Consider the following 17,855-nt stretch of genomic DNA (forward strand, 5'->3'; position numbering starts at 1 on the left):
GTCTGTGTGGGCAGGTGTGTGTGTGTCTGTGTGGGCAGGTGTGTGTGTGTGTATATGTGTGTGTGTGTGTGGGCAGGTGTGTGTGTGTGTATATGTGTGTGTGTGTGGGCAGGTGTATGTGTGTGTGTGTGTGGGCAGGTGTGTGTGTGTGTGTGTGTGTGTGGGCAGGTGTGTGTTTGTCTGTGTGGGCAGGTGTGTGTGTGTGTATATGTGTGTGTGTGTGTGGGCAGGTGTGTGTGTGTGTGTATATGTGAGTGTGTGTGGGCAGGTGTGTGTGTGTGTGTGTGTGTGGGCAGGTGTGTGTGTGTGTGTGTGTGGGCAGGTGTGTGTGTGTGTCTGTGTGGGCAGGTGTGTGTATATGTGTGTGTGTATGGGGGGGGGGCAGGTTAGAAAGTCTTGCCCTGTTGAACACTACACCTGACTTGAGGCCACCACCTCTTGGTTGTCCAATGTTCTTGCTTCTCTAGGGCTCTTCTCAGATATTCATTATACCAGCTCCCCAGAATACCAAAGTTAGGGTGGGTGACCGCGAGCCCTGGTGGTGGTCATAACTGCGGCCACCCAGGGGCAATACTCCATAACAACAATCCCCTGAGGTGGTGTAGGATGTAAGGACCTATTCACACTACATTCAGCGCTGCATTCAGGTCTTTACACAAGGCTTACAACTGAATCCCTGAAATTCAGGATTGTGCTGTCTGAAATGAGACATCTGAAAGCAGAGAAAATGGAGCCTAAAGATTCAGACTTTAGCCTTGGTTTGCCTTTGTTCAAATCAATGGCTATGTCAAGGCACATCTGAATGCCAATTTTCAGGGATTTAGATAGAAGCCTGGAAAGAGGAGATGAATGCATTGCAAAATTCAGTGTGAATAGGCCCTTATATCTGGAGTCTTGATATTGATGCCACAAGCATTTTACTTGTTTTTAACTTAAAAAAAAAATACACACACACAAATTATACACACACACACACACACACACACACTATACATACACACGCACTATACATACACACACATTATACACACACACACTATACATACACACACAGTATACATACACACACATTATACACACACACACACAATACATACACACACACAGATGTGTATGTGGGCAGGTGTGTGTGTGTGGGCAGGTGTGTGTGTGTGTGGGCAGGTGTGTGTGTGTGATGTCTGTCTGTTTGTGTGTGTGTGTGTGGGCAGATGTCATTGTGTGATGTCTGTTTGTATGTATTTTTGTGTTTCAAATGTGTTTATGCGTGTCTGTATATGTTTGTGTGTGTGTATGACTGCATGCGGCCTCCTGCTGAGTATAGTTGGCGCCGTGCGGCCTCCTGATGTCTCTGGTGGGGCTCCGTGCATTATAGACGGCGCCGTGCGGCCCCCCGCTGTGTATAGATGGCTAAGTGCGCCCCCCGCTGTGTATAGATGGCTACGTGCGGCCCCCCGCTGAGTATAGATGTCGCCGTGCGGCCTCCTGCTGTGTATAGATGGCTACGTGCGGTCTCCCGCTGAGTATAGATGGCGCTGTGCGGCCTCCTGCTGTCTCTGGGGGGAGCGCCGTGAGGCATCTATACTCAGCAGGAGGCCGCACATAGCCATCTATACACGTATACTCAGCAGGAGGCCGCACGTAGCCATCTATACGGTGCCATCTATACACAGCGGGAGGCCGCACGGCGCCATCTATACACAGCGGGAGGCCGCACGGCGCCATCTATACACAGCGGAAGGCCGCACGGCGCCATCTATACACAGCGGGAGTCTCAGTGCTTTGCAAGAGCAGTCAATAAATTCTGCTTGACTAATTCTGAGCACCATAAAGTCTGGTTCGCTTCTAACCTGCTGTCTTCATTTTCAGCTTGCTGAATTCTAACTCATTTACTGTCATTCGAGACGATGCCTTTGCTGGTCTCTTTCACCTTGAATACCTGTAAGTGCTCCACTTAATGTCATATTTTTGATTCTGTTCTTCTTCATCTTATGGCATGTGCAATTGTATGAGCAAGTATTCATATGAATTTATGACCTACTTAAACCTTTGAGGACCTTAAATTTTATTCAATCAAATTTTTTTCCAGTTTAAAACTATGGGACATATATGTGCCTTGGTCCTCAAAGGGTTTTTAAAGGGGCTGCAAACATAAATACGAAAAAAATAATTCAATTAGTGCTTTATGTGTTCATTTAATTTTCATTTGAAGTCCATTTTTTTTATATACCTTGAAATTAAACCCTACCCCATGGAATGAAGCCCTACCTACATAACATCTGAGAGCTACATGGATCCCGCTTGTGAGGTGCCTGTCCGTCACTACTATTCAGTTTTAGGGTCCACTCACTAAGCCATATATTCTCTCATGCAAGAGAATAGGGCCAATTATGCTAATGACACTGGGCTCAAACTCTGTCAGAGCTTCAACTGAGTGTGATCCGATTCTCTCGCAGCACAGATATGGAGAAGATGGAGAACTTAATTTCTCCATCTTCTCCATAGTCTCTGTGAGTGTTCATCGGACTGCACTTGGATGACATCCGAGTGCAGTCCAATGTTTTACGTGCACCCATAGACTTGTATGGGTGCACATGGTCCGAATATCGAATGAGATTATTTTCTCATGCCAATAATCGCACTGTCCCATAGTATAACATAGGGCCGAGTCCTATCCGATAAAACATCACATAGCATTCGGCCGTGTTATACGACAGTGTGAGCGAGCCCTTAGAGTCAAGGAATATTTACATGCAAATGATGATATTACTCTCCAAGTGTATATTTTTTTAGGCGAGTTCATAGTAAATGCTTTGCATTTTTGACATGTGATCAACTAAAGAACAAGAAAGATTTAGGACCTTCCCTATAGAGAAACGGAAAATAGTTTGGAGGACTTGCATGTCCTTTTTTATTTATTATGAGAAAATCATAAAAGATCCCGTTTTTTAACCATGCTGTGACTTTCTGCTGAGGGAGAGGGAGAGAGCTGCCCTATTCAGAGTCTGTAATAAGACCTGCTGACAAAAGTGTTGAAGATACAGTCTAATGTGAATTAACAATAAAAAAAAGTTAATTTAACAAATGGCTTGTATTTTTTTTAATACAAACTTTTTTGTCTTTACAGCTCCTTTAAAGGGAATCTGTCATGAGGTTTTTGCCACCTAATCTGAGAGCAGCATAATGTAGGGTTAGAGGCACTGATTCCAGTAATGTGTCACTTACTGGGCTGCTTAGTGTTGTTTTGATAAAATCATTGATTTGTCAGAAGGTAATTATCACTAGATGACTAGTAAGTTCTGTAGGACCCCACCCCCATCACTGATCAGTAGATTTCTGTGTACACTGAGCATGGGCAGAAAGCTGCCAATCAGTGGTGTGGGTGGGGCTATACAGAGCGCAGCATTCAGAGAGCTGCTAGATCTGCAGCAGATAAAACGGTGATTTTCTCAAAATGACAACAAGCAGCTGAAAAAGTGACACATCGCTGGAATCAGGGTATCTGCCCCAATATTGTGCTGCTCTCAGATGAGGCAGCACAATTAATATTATGCCAAATAAATTTCCTGTGAACTATCACATGATCTATCACAGGGGATCATGTGACATGTCACGTGATAAATCAGGTGTGTGGAGGGGGCCCGCGCCTTCTAAACTGCCCGGGGCCCTTGCTACTCTTAATCCACCCCTGCCTATATCCCCGGAGCGGCCTGGATGCCCCTGTATGCCGGCGAGTCGCATACCTTGGGTGACTTTAAAGAAAGGCTGTATAGCCTGTTCAAAGTTTATCCCCTGACAGAAGAACAGAAGGTAAGCATACTGATAGGGCAGTTAACTGGTGCGGCCCAGCGGGAGGTAAAGTCTTGGACAGCTGAGGAGAAAAGGACTGTAAGGGGGGTTCTGACCCGTCTACGGGACACCTTTGATACCCGTACCTCAGCAGAAATCCAAATGCGGTTCTATGGATGTAAGCAGCGAGCTCAAGATAGCATCCGAGATTATGCCCTAAATTTACAGGAAGCCTTGGGGGCAATTAAGCAAGCTGACCCTGGCAGCGTGCAGGATACAGATAAACTATTGACTGACCAGTTCATAGAAGGTCTGCTGTCCAGCGCCCACAGAACCCAGCTGCGCCTCATGGCCCTACAGAACCCCGATTTGACTTTTGCACAGTTCAAAGATAGGGCCATCCAGGTGCTCCGAGAACCTGCACCGGGTGGCGCTGTAGCTTCCCGGCGCCCTGCCATCCCTTACCACCAGGGGGCGGCGCCCTATCCCGCAAACCTTGTGGGGGCTGATGCGCAGGCCCTAAATCCATCCCCGCCTGCAAACCTCCACCATCAGGTCCAAGAACTAACAAAGAGTGTTGCTGCATTGACCAGGACCGTACAGTCGTTACAGATGGACCTGTCAGGACCAATCAAGCTGGCTTCCAGTCCGGAGGATGTCCCGTGGCGTCGACGGAGGAGGATCCCGTCATTCAGAGGGAGGCCCGCCGATCATTACACTGAGGATGGACAGCCGATTTGCCGCCGTTGCAGCCAGCCGGGACACGTAGCCAGGTACTGTACTTTAAATGGGTCCGACCTGGGGCAAAGGGCCAACCCCCAGGCATAAGGTCATCAGGCCCATCTAATTGGCGTGATAAGTACGTAGGGGGATGCCCGGTTTTACCCGTAGTGCTGGACGGTATCCCCATGAGTGCACTGCTGGACACCGGGTCCCAAGTGACTACCATCCCCTATGTACTTTTCAAGCAGTACTGGAGTGACACTGATATAACTCGTTATCCAGACGATGACTTGAGCATCATCGCCAGCAATGGTCAACCCGTGCCGCAGGTGGGGTTCAGAGAGATGACCATTAAGATTGGTAAAGTTGAACTGCCGGCACAGGGAGTGATCATTGTGGACATTGACCATCGAGAAAGTCACCCTAAAATAACCTTGGGTACTAATGTGATTGAAAATTGTCTTTCAGAAGTAATTGTAATTTTTCAGCAGGTGGCGATGAATGCGAGCTCCAGCCAACAGAGGGTCCTCCAGAAGGAGATAAGAGCCCTGATGAGATGGCAACAGGTAGAACTGTCTGGTGGTGAGATCGGTAGCGTGAGGATGAGCGACTCGTTCCCCATTGCTATGCCCCCCAAAAGTGAAATGATCTGGTGTCGGACTGCAATCGGGTTAAGAGGGAGAGACTACCAAGCCATGGTAGAACCCGTGTACTCAGACAGCAGGCCCACCATTTTGACAGCCCGGGGGGTGGTCTATGTCCGCCATGGAAGGGTGCCCGTCCGGATCTTAAACATTGGGGAAAGGGAAGTACATTTGCCCCGGTACGCTACACTAGCCAAATTGTATACTGTTGAACACAATGCTGTCAGGGCCGTGGAACCCTTGCCTCCATCTCCCCAGGCGGAGGGTAATGGTTCCCAGAAACCCAAGGAGGACTGGTGCCAGAAACTCCACGTGGGTGCTGACTCCACTCCCTTGCACCAAAAACAAGGACTCTACCGGGTGGTTCAAGAGTACGAGAGAATCTTTAGTAAGCACCCGCTAGACTTCGGCAGAGTGAAAGGAGTAGAACACCACATCCCCACGGGGAGCCACCCACCAATTGCTGAAAGATACAGACCTGTACCACCCCGCACACTATCAGAACGCAAAGGGCATTCTGAGAGAAATGAAGGAAGCCAGGGTCAATAGAGACAGTTGTAGCCCCTGGGCAGCCCCCTTGGTTCTGGTAAAAAAGAAAGACGGTACTATGAGAATGTGCGTGGACTATAGAGAAGTCAATCGTATCACCCATAAAGATAAATACCCGTTGCCTAGAATAGAGGAGTCTTTGGCCGCACTAAAATCAGCTAATTTCTTCTCTACTTTGGACCTTACTAGTGGGTACTGGCAGGTTCCTGTGGCAGAGGCTGATAAGGAGAAGACCGCCTTCACCACCCTGATGGGATTAAGTGAATTCAACTATATGCCGTTCGGGCTCTGCAACGCACCCGGGACCTTCCAGAGGCTGATGGAATGCTGTCTAGGGCACCGAAACTTTGAGACGGTCCTACTTTACCTGGACGACGTGATTGTCTATTCGAAGACTTACGAGGACCATCTAAAGCACCTGGCCGAGGTGTTCGAGGCCCTGGCAGGCTTTGGCATGAAAGTGAAACCCTCCAAGTGCCATCTGTTAAAGCCGAAGGTACAGTACCTGGGACACGTGGTGAGTGCAGAAGGAGTAGCCCCCGACCCTGACAAAATCACGGCAATAAAGAACTGGCCAAGCCCCTCTAACATAAAAGAAGTGAGGCAGTTCCTCGGGTTGGTAGGCTACTACCGAAGGTTCATCCCCAGGTTCACCAAAATGGCAGCCCCTATGCAGGACCTCCTTATAGGACAATCTAAGACCAGAAGCCAAAAGCCACCCTTCAAGTGGGACAAGCCAGAAGAGGAGTCCTTCCGCCAGCTGAAGATGGCCCTCACGGGGGATGAGAACCTGGCCTACCCTGATTATGGCCAGCCTTTTATCCTCCACACAGACGCCAGTAATGTGGGGCTGGGAGCCGTACTGTCACAGAACCAACAGGGCAGAGAAAGGGTGATCGCGTACGCCATCCGGAAGCTGAGGCCCACCGAGAGAAACCCGGAGAATTACAGCTCCTTTAAGCTGGAGTCCTTGGCAGTGGTGTGGGCCGTAACAGAACGTTTCAAGCATTACGTGGCCTCTGTGAAGTTCACTGTGTACACGGACAACAATCCGTAGACACATCTGGACAATGCGAGACTTGGTGCCCTAGAGCAGCGGTGGATGGCCCGGCTAGCAAACTATGACTTCACCATCAAGTACCGGGCAGGCCGAGCCAATGCCAATGCAGATGCCCTATCGAGAATGCCCCACTTGCCCGATGAGGGAGAATATCCAGACGAGTTGGAGGAAATAGAGCTCCCTGCATTCCACCGGTACGGGGCCACTCAGTACTCCCACCTTGTAAGAGACAAAGACTTGACCACTGTCATGTTCAATTCCTTACCTCACCACGGCTGGGCTGAAACGCAAGATAGTGACCCTGCAATTCGCCTGGTGAAAGACCTCTTGACCCAGGCAGACGCTAGCCCTGGCTCGGACGCTCCAGAGGAAGCCAAGCAGTTATGGAAGGAGAAAAGCAGGCTATTCCTCTACGAAGGTAAGCTGTGCAGAAGGCTTGTCAACCACCGGACGCACGAGCTGACCTGGCAGGTAGTGGTCCCGAGACGAGATGCAGCAATGGTACTGGAGGCCTACCATGACAGAGCGGGACACTTCGGGTGGAAGAAACTGGAGTTCCTACTGAGAGAGCGGTTCTACTGGGTCGGAATGAGAGGGGCCATAGAGAAGTGGTGCAGGGACTGTGGCCCATGTAACCTCAGAAGGAAGGCGGTACCAGCCAGAAGACGCCCTTGATGCCCATCGTCACCAGGCAGCCTCTTGAGCTGGTAGCTCTGGACCATGTGAAACTGGCTCCAAGCCGGTCGGGCTACGTCTATGCCCTGACAATAGTGGACCACTATTCCCGGTTCCTGCTGGTGGTTCCTGTTAAAGACTTGACAGCCCAAACAGCGGCCAGAGCCTTCCAACAACACTTCTGCCATCCACACGGGTATCCGGAACAGGTCTTGACAGATCAAGGTCCAGCGTTTGAGGCTGAAATCTTCCAGGAGTTCTGCAACCTCTACGGCTGTAAGAAGATTCGGACAACGTCTTACCACCCACAAACCAACGGGCTGTGTGAGAAAATGAATAATATCGTCATTGATCTCCTCAAAACGTTGCCCCTGGAAGAACGCAGCCTGTGGCCGGAGAAGCTGCCAGACCTGATAGACTTATACAACCATATCCCGGTGAATGCTACAAATTGCACCCCGGCTTACCTGATGAGGGCAAGACCAGGTAAGCTGCCGATAGACCTGGAGATGGGAGTCCTGACCCCCGAGGACACCTCCCCAGACGCGGACTGGGATACGGAACGGCAGCTACAGTACAAGAAGGTACAGGAGAGTGTGGAGAGGAGTCTGGCTCAAGCGAGAGAAAAGCAAGAGAGGCTCTTCAACCAACACGCCCCTGCTGGTCCCCTGGAACCTGGTGAGCAGGTCCTGAAGCGGAAGAGAAGGCTTCACAAGCTAGATGACCAGTGGGAGAGCGACCCGTACACAGTACTGCAGTCCAACCACAACAACCCGAAGGTATGTGTAATTACCAAGGTTGGAGGAGAAACCACTAGCACCGTCTCCAGACACCACCTAAAAAGGTGCCCCGAGCAACTACAGAGTGCAGGAGAAGATCAAGATGACCTTGAACCCGCAGAAGACAAGAAAGAAATGATCAGCACAGTTCTTGGAGAGTTCCCCCGGTCCTGGACTCGGATAAATGATGCAATAGTGGTACCCGTCCTACACTTCCTTCAACCAACCCAGCAGGAACCTACAGGAGAGCAGGAGGAATCAGAAGACCAAGCAGCCCTAGAGGCAGAAGAACCCATGCCAGCAGCCCAGGAGAGTCAACCCTCTGCTGACAGTGAGCCTGCCATACCTGCGGTAAGCCAAAGGACCCGCAGATAGCTGCCTGCACTGCCTGTAAACCCAGCTAGTAGCTGTACCCTGAATGCTAGTGGGGAAAGTCAGGTTAGACCACCACCAGACAGTGGGTTACGCAGGTCAACCCGGAGCACTAGGGGGCAAATACCAGCTCGCTGGAAGATCTAAATGCTGTATATTGTAAATGTTTTATGTTTGTTGCCTGGTTGCTAATTATGTTTTTCCAGTCTTTCTAGTTCATGGACTAACAGGTTATGGACGCTGAATAACCGGAACTATCTTGTAGATAGTTGCACTTGGTGCCCTCTTTCGAAGATGGCCACGGAAGAAAAATCTGTCTGGTGTGGCCTCCTTGTGGCCCAAAGTAGAGAGCTCAGCCTTGTCGCCACGCCCAAGGCCAGGAAATTGGGGTTTATGAAAACAGGTCCCCACACCGTGGAAAACTTCACCTTGTTGGGTGAAATGGACACCCGGTCACGGAAGCGCCGTGACCTCAAGGACAAAATATACTTGTATATATGTTATGTTGTCATTTATACCCTGTATTTGTGTTTCCTGTTTAGTCCGGAGTACTACATTTTACTAGGGGAGAATGTGTCACCCCAGGCCTGGATGCCACAAACAATAATCTGTGTCTGAGAGCAGGAGGGTGGTCCCCTGGTTAGGGACAATTAGCATACAGCACCTCCTGTCCCAGGCCAGCAGGGGGAGCTGGCTGCCCCTATAAAAGCTGGAACTGGGGGCAGGGTTAGAGAGAACTGGAAGACCTAGCTCAGGAGTGAGACTAGTCCCAGAGAAGGAGGGACAGTTCAGCTGTAGCTGAGGAGTCCGTGAGGCAGAGGAGAAACTGCAAGCCAGGGACAGAGGCGACGAGAGCCGGTCCTGGAAGAGAACCAATCTACCGGGCATTGGGGTCCGGGGCTGTCAGGGTTACAAGCCCAGCAGCAGAGAACCAACCTGCGAGGGATTTCAGGTCCCTTGGCCTAAGAAGCCTGGAGGCTCCGCCACACAGAGGGACCTGTACAGCGAGGAGCAAGCAACAGGTACCCAAGGCCCTAGTCGCATGCCATACAGGCGAGAAGTACACGGCCAGCTCAGGGACGTGGGCTATTACACCACGAAAAGGGGGATAGTCAGAAAGAGCATAGTGAAAACGGTAGGCCTACACACTCACCCTGACCAGTGGGGCTCACCCGAATTCTCTCAGACACCCAGGCCCATTCCTAACCGGTACTGTTGGGTCATTAATAATATCTACAATAAAGACCCTGAACTGTTTGAAGCGGACTCTGAACTCTTACTATTGCGGCCTGCACTATCACCCCCAACATCCACCTACACTGCCCTGAGGCTACACTCTTCCCGTGGGGAGTTATCCTACACCTGTGCTGCACACCAACACCAGCCTCAGTAGTCTGCCTCGCAGCGGCGGTTATCCCTGATCGCAATCCACTGGTGGCGTAGTCGGACATTCAAAACACTGATAAATAGACTGCCACCATTTGGTCTGACCACCCTGAGCCACGGGATCGGGTTGCCACTACTACCCCCATCAGCACCGTACACTAGAAGGCCCGGTTCCGTGTACCCCACGGCCCAGGGGGCGAGTCATGTGCATCAAATTATACATACACATATGGGGCAGTGGGGCTTCATACTATATACAGGTGCTTCTCACAAAATTAGAATATCATCAAAAGTTAGTTTATTTCAGTTCTTCAATGCAAAAAGTGAAACTCCTATATTATATAGAGTCATTACACACAGAGTGATCTATTATATAGAGTCATTACACAGAGGGATCTATTATATAGAGTCATTACACACGGAGGGATCTATTATATAGAGTCATTACACACAGAGGGATCTATTATATAGAGTCATTACACACAGAGGGATCTATTATATAGAGTCATTACACACAGAGGGATCTATTATATAGAGTCATTACACACAGAGGGATCTATTATATAGAGTCATTACACACAGAGGGATCTATTATATAGAGTCATTACACACAGAGGGATCTATTATATAGAGTCATTACACACAGAGGGATCTATTATATAGAGTCATTACACACAGAGGGATCTATTATATAGAGTCATTACACACAGAGGGATCTATTTTAAGTGTTTATTTCTGTTAATGTTGATGATTATAGCTTACAGCCAATGAAAACACAAAAGTCATTATCTCAGTAAATTAGAATACTTCATAACAACAGCTTGAAAAATGTTTTTAAAATCCAAAAAGTTGGCCTACTGAAATGTATGTTTAGTAAATGCCCTCAATAGTTGTTCGGGCTCCTTGTGCATCAATTACTGCATTAATGCGGCAATGTGGCATGGAGGCGATCAGCCTGTGGCGCTGCTGAGGTGTTATGGAAGCCCAGGTGGCTTTGATAGCAGCCTTCAGCTCATCTGTATTGTGGGGTCTGGGGTCTCATCTTCCTCTTGACAATACCCCATAGATTCTCTATAATAGATTCTCTATGGGGTTAAGGTCAGGCGAGTTTGCTGCCAATCAAGCACAGTGATACTGTTGTGTGTAAACCAGGTATTGGTACTTTTGGCAGTATGGACAGGGGCCAAGTCCTGCTGGAGAATGACATTTCCATCTCCATAAAGCTTGTGGGCAGAGGGAAGCATGAAGTGCTGTAAAATGTCCTGGTAGACGGCTGCGCTGACTTTGGTCTTGATAAAACACAGTGGACCTCCACCAGCAGATGACATGGCTCCCCAAACCATCACTGATTGTGGAGACTTCACACCAGACCTCCAGCAGCTTGGATTGTGGCCTCTCCACTCTTCCTCCAGACTCTGGGACCTTGATTTCCTAATGAAATGCAAAATTTACTTTTCATCTGAACACAACACCTTGGGCCACTGAGCATCAGTCCAGGTCTTTTTCTCTTTGGCCCAGGTAAGACGCTTCTGGCGTTGTCTATTGGTCATGAGGGGCTTGACACAAGCAATGCGACACTTGTAGCCCATGTCCTGGATACGTCTGTGTGTGGTGGCTCTTGAAGCAGTGACTCCAGCAGCAGTCCACTCCTTGTGAATCTCCCCCAAATTTTTGAATGGCCTTTTCTTAGCAATCCTTTCAAGGCTGCGGTTATCCCGGTTGCTTGTGCACCTTTTTCTACCACACTTTTTCCTTCCACGTCCATTAATATGCTCGGATACAGCACTCTGTGAACAGCTGCTTCTTTAGCAATGACCTTTTGTGGCTTACCCTCCTTGAGGAGTGTGTCAATGACTGCCTTTTGGACATCTGTCAAGTCAGCAGTCTTGCCCATGATTGTGGAGCCTACTAAAACAGACTAAGGGACCTTTTTAAATGCTTAGGAAGCCTTTGCAGGTGTTTCTTGTTAATTCTAATTTACTGAGATAGTGACTTTTGTGTTTTCATTGGCTGTAAGCCATAATCATCAACATTAGCAGAAATAAACACTTAAAACAGATCACTCTGTTTGTAATGACTCTGTATACTATATGAGTTTCACTTTTTGGATTTAAGAACTGAAATAAATTCACTTTTTGATGATATTCTAATTTTCTGAGAAGCACCTGTATGTAGCAGTGCGGCAATTATACTATATACAGTCAGGAGTATAAGTACTTGATACACTGATAATTTCGAAAGTTTTTCCACCTACAAAGAATGAAGAGGTCTGTTTTGTTCTACTTAACTGCTGCAACTTGGACCTTTAACAGGATTTATATTTCACCTATGAGAAAGCATACTATGTGTATTTGGCAGATTAACTCAGGCTTGTTTATGATAAACTGAATACCTGGATTGGAGTCCTATTTTTATACAGAATATTGACTATTAATGCTGGCAGAGTAAGTCTTAGGCTATATTCACACTAGGTGTTTTTTTCTGCAGCAAAACATAATCTCTTGGCAGGAAAGAAGTAGCGTCAAAAACGCAGGTTTTGGTGTGTTTTTTTGCAGTGGTTCTTGGTGCATTTTTGGTGCGTTTTTCAGGATCCCAAAGTTCAGCTTTGCTTCCACCATAGACACATGAAAACAGGTCACCATTGCAAGACATATGTTCATGAAAAAGTACACATTACAAATGTAACAGGGGGCGGGTGGGGGGTGAATTGGTCTGGAATGGTTTATCTAAGACCTTGGCAGTGCATTGAATTTGTAGGACACTATTTACTTTCACATTATGGTTTGCCATTGAGTTGCTCAGGCATTGTTCATTTTCACACCTCCCTGGGCCACACATGTTGTTCAATCTCACACCTAGCTCAACCAATGTTTACTTTGTAGGCATCACTAATTTAATTAAACTGTAATAATCCAAGCTGCTATCTCAGGTGACCAAGACAAGATGGTTTAAACTTGGGAAAATCACAAGAATAAATGTGTGTCACATACTTGCTTTTTTCACTAAAAACGCAGCAAAATGTTCACACTAGGCTTTTTTTCAGCATTTTTTTCCACCACCCTTTTTTTTAATGGGTGAAAAACGCTGAAACAAGTGACATACTCTATTGCAAAAAGCCATGGAAAGCACAAAATACTGAGGACAAATAAGCAAGCTTTGTGCATGAGATTTCGGAAATCTCATAGACTTTGTTGGTACTGTAAAACGCAGCTGAAAATTTGCATAAAAAAGCCCGCTAAAAAAACGTCTAGTGTGAATATAGCCTTGTATAACGGTTCGCCAATGAGTTAGGATATATGACCACGATGCAGAAATGCTGCGGATTTTTCCTAAGCGTTTCTGCATCTCCCTGGGTTGTCAAGCGCTTTGCCAAGTGATTTTAGCATCACTTGGAAAAGTGCTTGACAACTTGGTCACACTATATAATTCCATGCAACCGTCATGGATTTATATAGTGTGACCAAGTTACAATGCTGCAAATGCAGCATCAATAATGAAAAAAAAGAATAATAATGGTGAAAAATAAAAAAAAACCATTATACTCATCTTCCGATGGTCCTCGATCTCCTTCTCCGGTGCGTCCGGTGTCTTTGGCGGATCACGGTGCTGTAAAAGGACCTTTCATGACGTCATTTAGTCATGTGACAGGTCACGCAACCGCCGATGTCAGCGGTCACGTGACCTGTCACATGACTAAATGGCATCATGGAAGGTCCTTTTACCACTGCGAGCAGCCGAAGAGCCAGCAGCACCGCCGGGAGCAGACAGGGGCCATCAGAAGGTAAGTATATGTTTATTTTTTATTTTAATTCTATTTTAACTACAGGTACTATGGTACCCGGGTCTGGAGGAGAGTCTCTTCATCTCCAGACCCGGGTACCATCCACGCATTGAGTCGCATAATATCCACATGTGTATTTGTAGTCATGCGGATGTTATGCGTTCCAATGCAAGTCAATGGCGGCTAAATCGCAGCGACTCTGCAAAATTAAAGGACGTGCTGCGGATTTTTCCGCAATGATAATCCGCAGCGGAAATCTCCGCGGCATGTGCACAGCACATGCGGATTATCATTGGGGACCATTGCAGACCTATCACCAAGCGTTTTTTAAGTGTTTCCGCAGCGAAAGTTACGCTGCAGAAACGCCTAAAAAACGCATAGTGGGCACACAGCCTTAAAAGTTCTATGGTGAAGAAAAACACGTGAGATAATAAATGCGAAATATACAATATTTCCCATAATATGACTGAGGATATCTTTAGGGTGTATTCACTGTTTTTTCTTCTGCAGCAATAAATGCTGTGTTTTACAGCACCATCTTAGTGAATGACATTTCTGAAATCTCATTCACATGCTGTTTTTTTTGCATTTTTTTAAAATCTGCAGCTTGTCAAGTCTTTCAGAGGTTTTGCAGCATTTTTCACCCATTCAAATGAATGGAAAAAAAAACACAAGTAAAAACACCTGAATTTTAAGCAGCGTTTTTCCTGCCTCCTTTGATTTTTGAGGTAGAAAAAAAATACTGCCAAAATCCAACTTGTGAACACACCTTTATCCTGGTTGTGTTCTAATTGGATATAAAATAGAACGGCCATGATAACATGGGTAGTTAATTGTATGGTGTTTTCACATTAAATATTACCAGGCCGCATTCTATTTGCGCAGAGCTGCTCCGTGAAGATTCTATCACAAGATTCCGTGATGACATCACAGGTGATGGTGACATCACTGCTCACAGTCGCTATATATGCAATGCACATAGGCTCACCCGTGCCTTTCTTGGCTCTATAGTGACTGATAGCACTTGCAGTTTTTCACTATGGCTGGAATTGTTTTGGACATTCCTCAGGTAAAAGCACTATTGATGATCCTTATGATCAATCGTCCTAACAGTGTGCTTCTACCACCCGATGGCGTCCTCAGCTTCACTCACCGGCTGGTGATGGAGCTAGTAAAGGATTGCCTGACCAAACACCGACAACGTCGTCTAACGTCAGACTATCTGACGGATTTACTTCAGAACATCAGGACATTACTACACCAGGTAAGTGGCGGACACTCTGCACAGAACATCTCAATATTAACAGATAATAATGGAGGGATAGAAGCTTTTTCTTCTAATATATCGTATTTTGCAGACCATAAGACGCACCAAAATTTTTTGGGAGGTAAATAGGAAAAACATTTATTATAATAAAATGGGGGTCTGTCTTATAGTCCGAATTTTCGGTTGCTTACTGAGGGGGGGTGGTGGCAGTGGAGTGAGGTCACAGGAGGCAGAGTCGCTGCTGCAGGAAGTCGGCAGTAGGAGTGGGGCGCTGCTGCGGGCTCCAAGCTGGGAGGAGCGGGGTGTCCAGAAGGTACGAGGCTGCGGGCCCTGGGCTTCAAGGAAATGTTAGCGGTAATTCAGGAGGGGAGGCCCTGCTCTGCTTATTGATTTCTCTGCAGTGGGCTTCAAGAAGTAGGCTGCTGGAGATGGCCAATACGCAGTTTGAGATCTCAGCTCCTCATTGAGCCGAGATCTAAATCTGCACATGCACTGCCTCCAGCGGCCATTTGCCTGAAGCCCACCGCCAGAAATTCAATGGGCAGAGCGGGGACTCCCCTCCTAAATCACCGCTAACATTTCCTTGAAGCCCAGGGCCCGCAGCCTCGCACCTCCTGGACACCCCGCTGGCCCGCAGGAGCGCCCCACTTCTACTGCTGGCTTCCTGCAGCAGTGACCCTACTTCCTGTGACCTCACTCCACCACAGCCACCCCCCTGGTAAGCTACATTCAGACAATTATTATTATTAATAATCTGTCTGATATGCTGGGGTGGAGAGTTCCAGAGTAGGGGGGATGCACGGGAGAAATCTTGTATGCGATTGTGGGAAGAGGAGATAAGAGGGGAGTAGAGAAGAAGATCTTGTGAGGATCGGAGGTTGCGTGCAGGTAAGTACCGGGAGACTAGGTCACAGATATATGGAGGAGACAGGTTGTGGGTGGCTTTGCATGCCAAGGTTAGGGTCTTGAACTGGAGTCTCTGGGTAATGTGGAGCCAGTGACGGGATTGGCGGAGCGAGGGGAAAAGCCAGGGAATAGCGGGGGGACAGGTGGATTAGTCAGACAGCAGAGTTTAGGATAGATTGGAGGGGTGCGAGAGTGTTAGAAGGGAGGTCAAAAATTTTGGAAAAAAAGGCATCTTATAGTCCAAAAAATACGGTAAAACACAACGAGTCCCCAAATACAGTATGTAGTCATTGTATCTGCAGACAGAGAACCGATGTCACATACAATTTCCGCCTCCATTCTGATCGCTCTCATCTCAAAATTCTCCTTTCCATTTTTCCTTCTTTATAGGCTGAAGAAAGATCTCAGACTGAAGATTTGGCTGTCTTTAAAGAACTGGCCGAAAAAGTCCTGTCTATACTAGAACGCTCATTGGAACGCCCGGTAAGGATCAATATTAATAGACGTATCTTAATCCACCGTATCTGAGGAGACTTTCTGAGAAAAGGTCTGAAGATGGCGCGGGATTTGTATCGTTACAATTGGTGCATCTGTAAATGTTGGTTTAGTCCTTCATGATTTATGTATTTGGTGATTTAGTGAAATCTTCCACATATTAATTATATACATTATATCTATCAGGAAACAACAGGAGGCGACGCCAAATATGGGCAAAATGTGACCCCGAAAATCCCTGACCCTAATAGGAGTCAGCCGGAGCTGAACAGCGATCTGATTACAGGTGAGCGATCACCCGACCTTCTACAAGGAATGTCCAGACGGAGGATAATGTTAGATTTAATCTCTACTCTGTGTAATGGGAACCTGGCAGCACATTGTTACATATAGAAGTAGTGGTGTGACGGTATAGGCCATTGTCCCCTAATAATAATTGTTTGTAGAAATCCAATGTGCCAGTCAGGAGAAATGTAAAGTAGACACCATATACAAATCAGAATGGAAGTGCGCTGGGGGCGTGAAAGAAGAAATCCAAGTGCAGTGACACGCCCCCAGTGCACTTCCAGGCTAATTTGCAAATCTCTCCTATGTTTCAGCTCTCTTACCATCACTCGTATGTGCAGCGTGGGTGGGGGCTTCCTCATTCATGTGATGGAGGGTCCATTCTGCAGTGCTATAGCAAGTAACATGAAATAAATTCAATTTAAATTGCATTACTGCTCTAGAAAATGGGAAAAAACTAAGATACTGAGCACATAATTTGGCCAATTCATGAATGCCCAGCAGCCAATGACAAGGCGATCTTTTTGTTGGAATCCTCTCCTAATGTGAATCCTCTCCTAGGCTGAAGCCTACATTTATATGGGTAGGTAGGATCCTGTTGTAATTAAAACCACCCCGGGCTGATGGGTGGAGATAGGTTCCCAGCAAAAAAGGTCGCCTTGCCGTGACTGCTGGGCATGCATCGAGCAAAAGAAGGTCGCCTTGCCGTGGCTGCTAGGCATGCACCCAGCAAAACAAGGTCGCCTTGTCGTGACTGTTGGGAATGCACCCAGCAAAAGAAGGTCGCCTTGTCGTGACTCCTGGGCATGCACCCAGCAAAAGAAGGTCGTCTTGCCGTGACTGCTGGGCGTGCACCCAGCAAAAAAAAAGGTCACCTTGCCGTGGCTACTTGGCATGCACCCAGAAAAAGAAGGTCGCCTTGCCGTGGCTGCTGGCCATGCATGAATTGGCCAAATTATGCGCTAAGTATCTTCCTTTTATCCTATTTTATACAGCAGTAATGCAATTCAAATTTCATTTATTTCATGTTTACATGCTATAGCGTTACAGAGTGCAACTTTGTTAGTTATGTATTTGGATGGCTACTCTTAGTATGCACCTGTTCACACCCATTTTCTTTTCGGAAGTGATGGTCAGTCTTTTGTTA

Source organism: Phyllobates terribilis, unplaced genomic scaffold, assembly GCF_046119375.1.
Source record: "Phyllobates terribilis strain yellow unplaced genomic scaffold, ASM4611937v1 Scaffold_340__1_contigs__length_2048258, whole genome shotgun sequence".
In the NCBI taxonomy this organism is placed as follows: Eukaryota; Metazoa; Chordata; class Amphibia; order Anura; family Dendrobatidae; genus Phyllobates; species Phyllobates terribilis.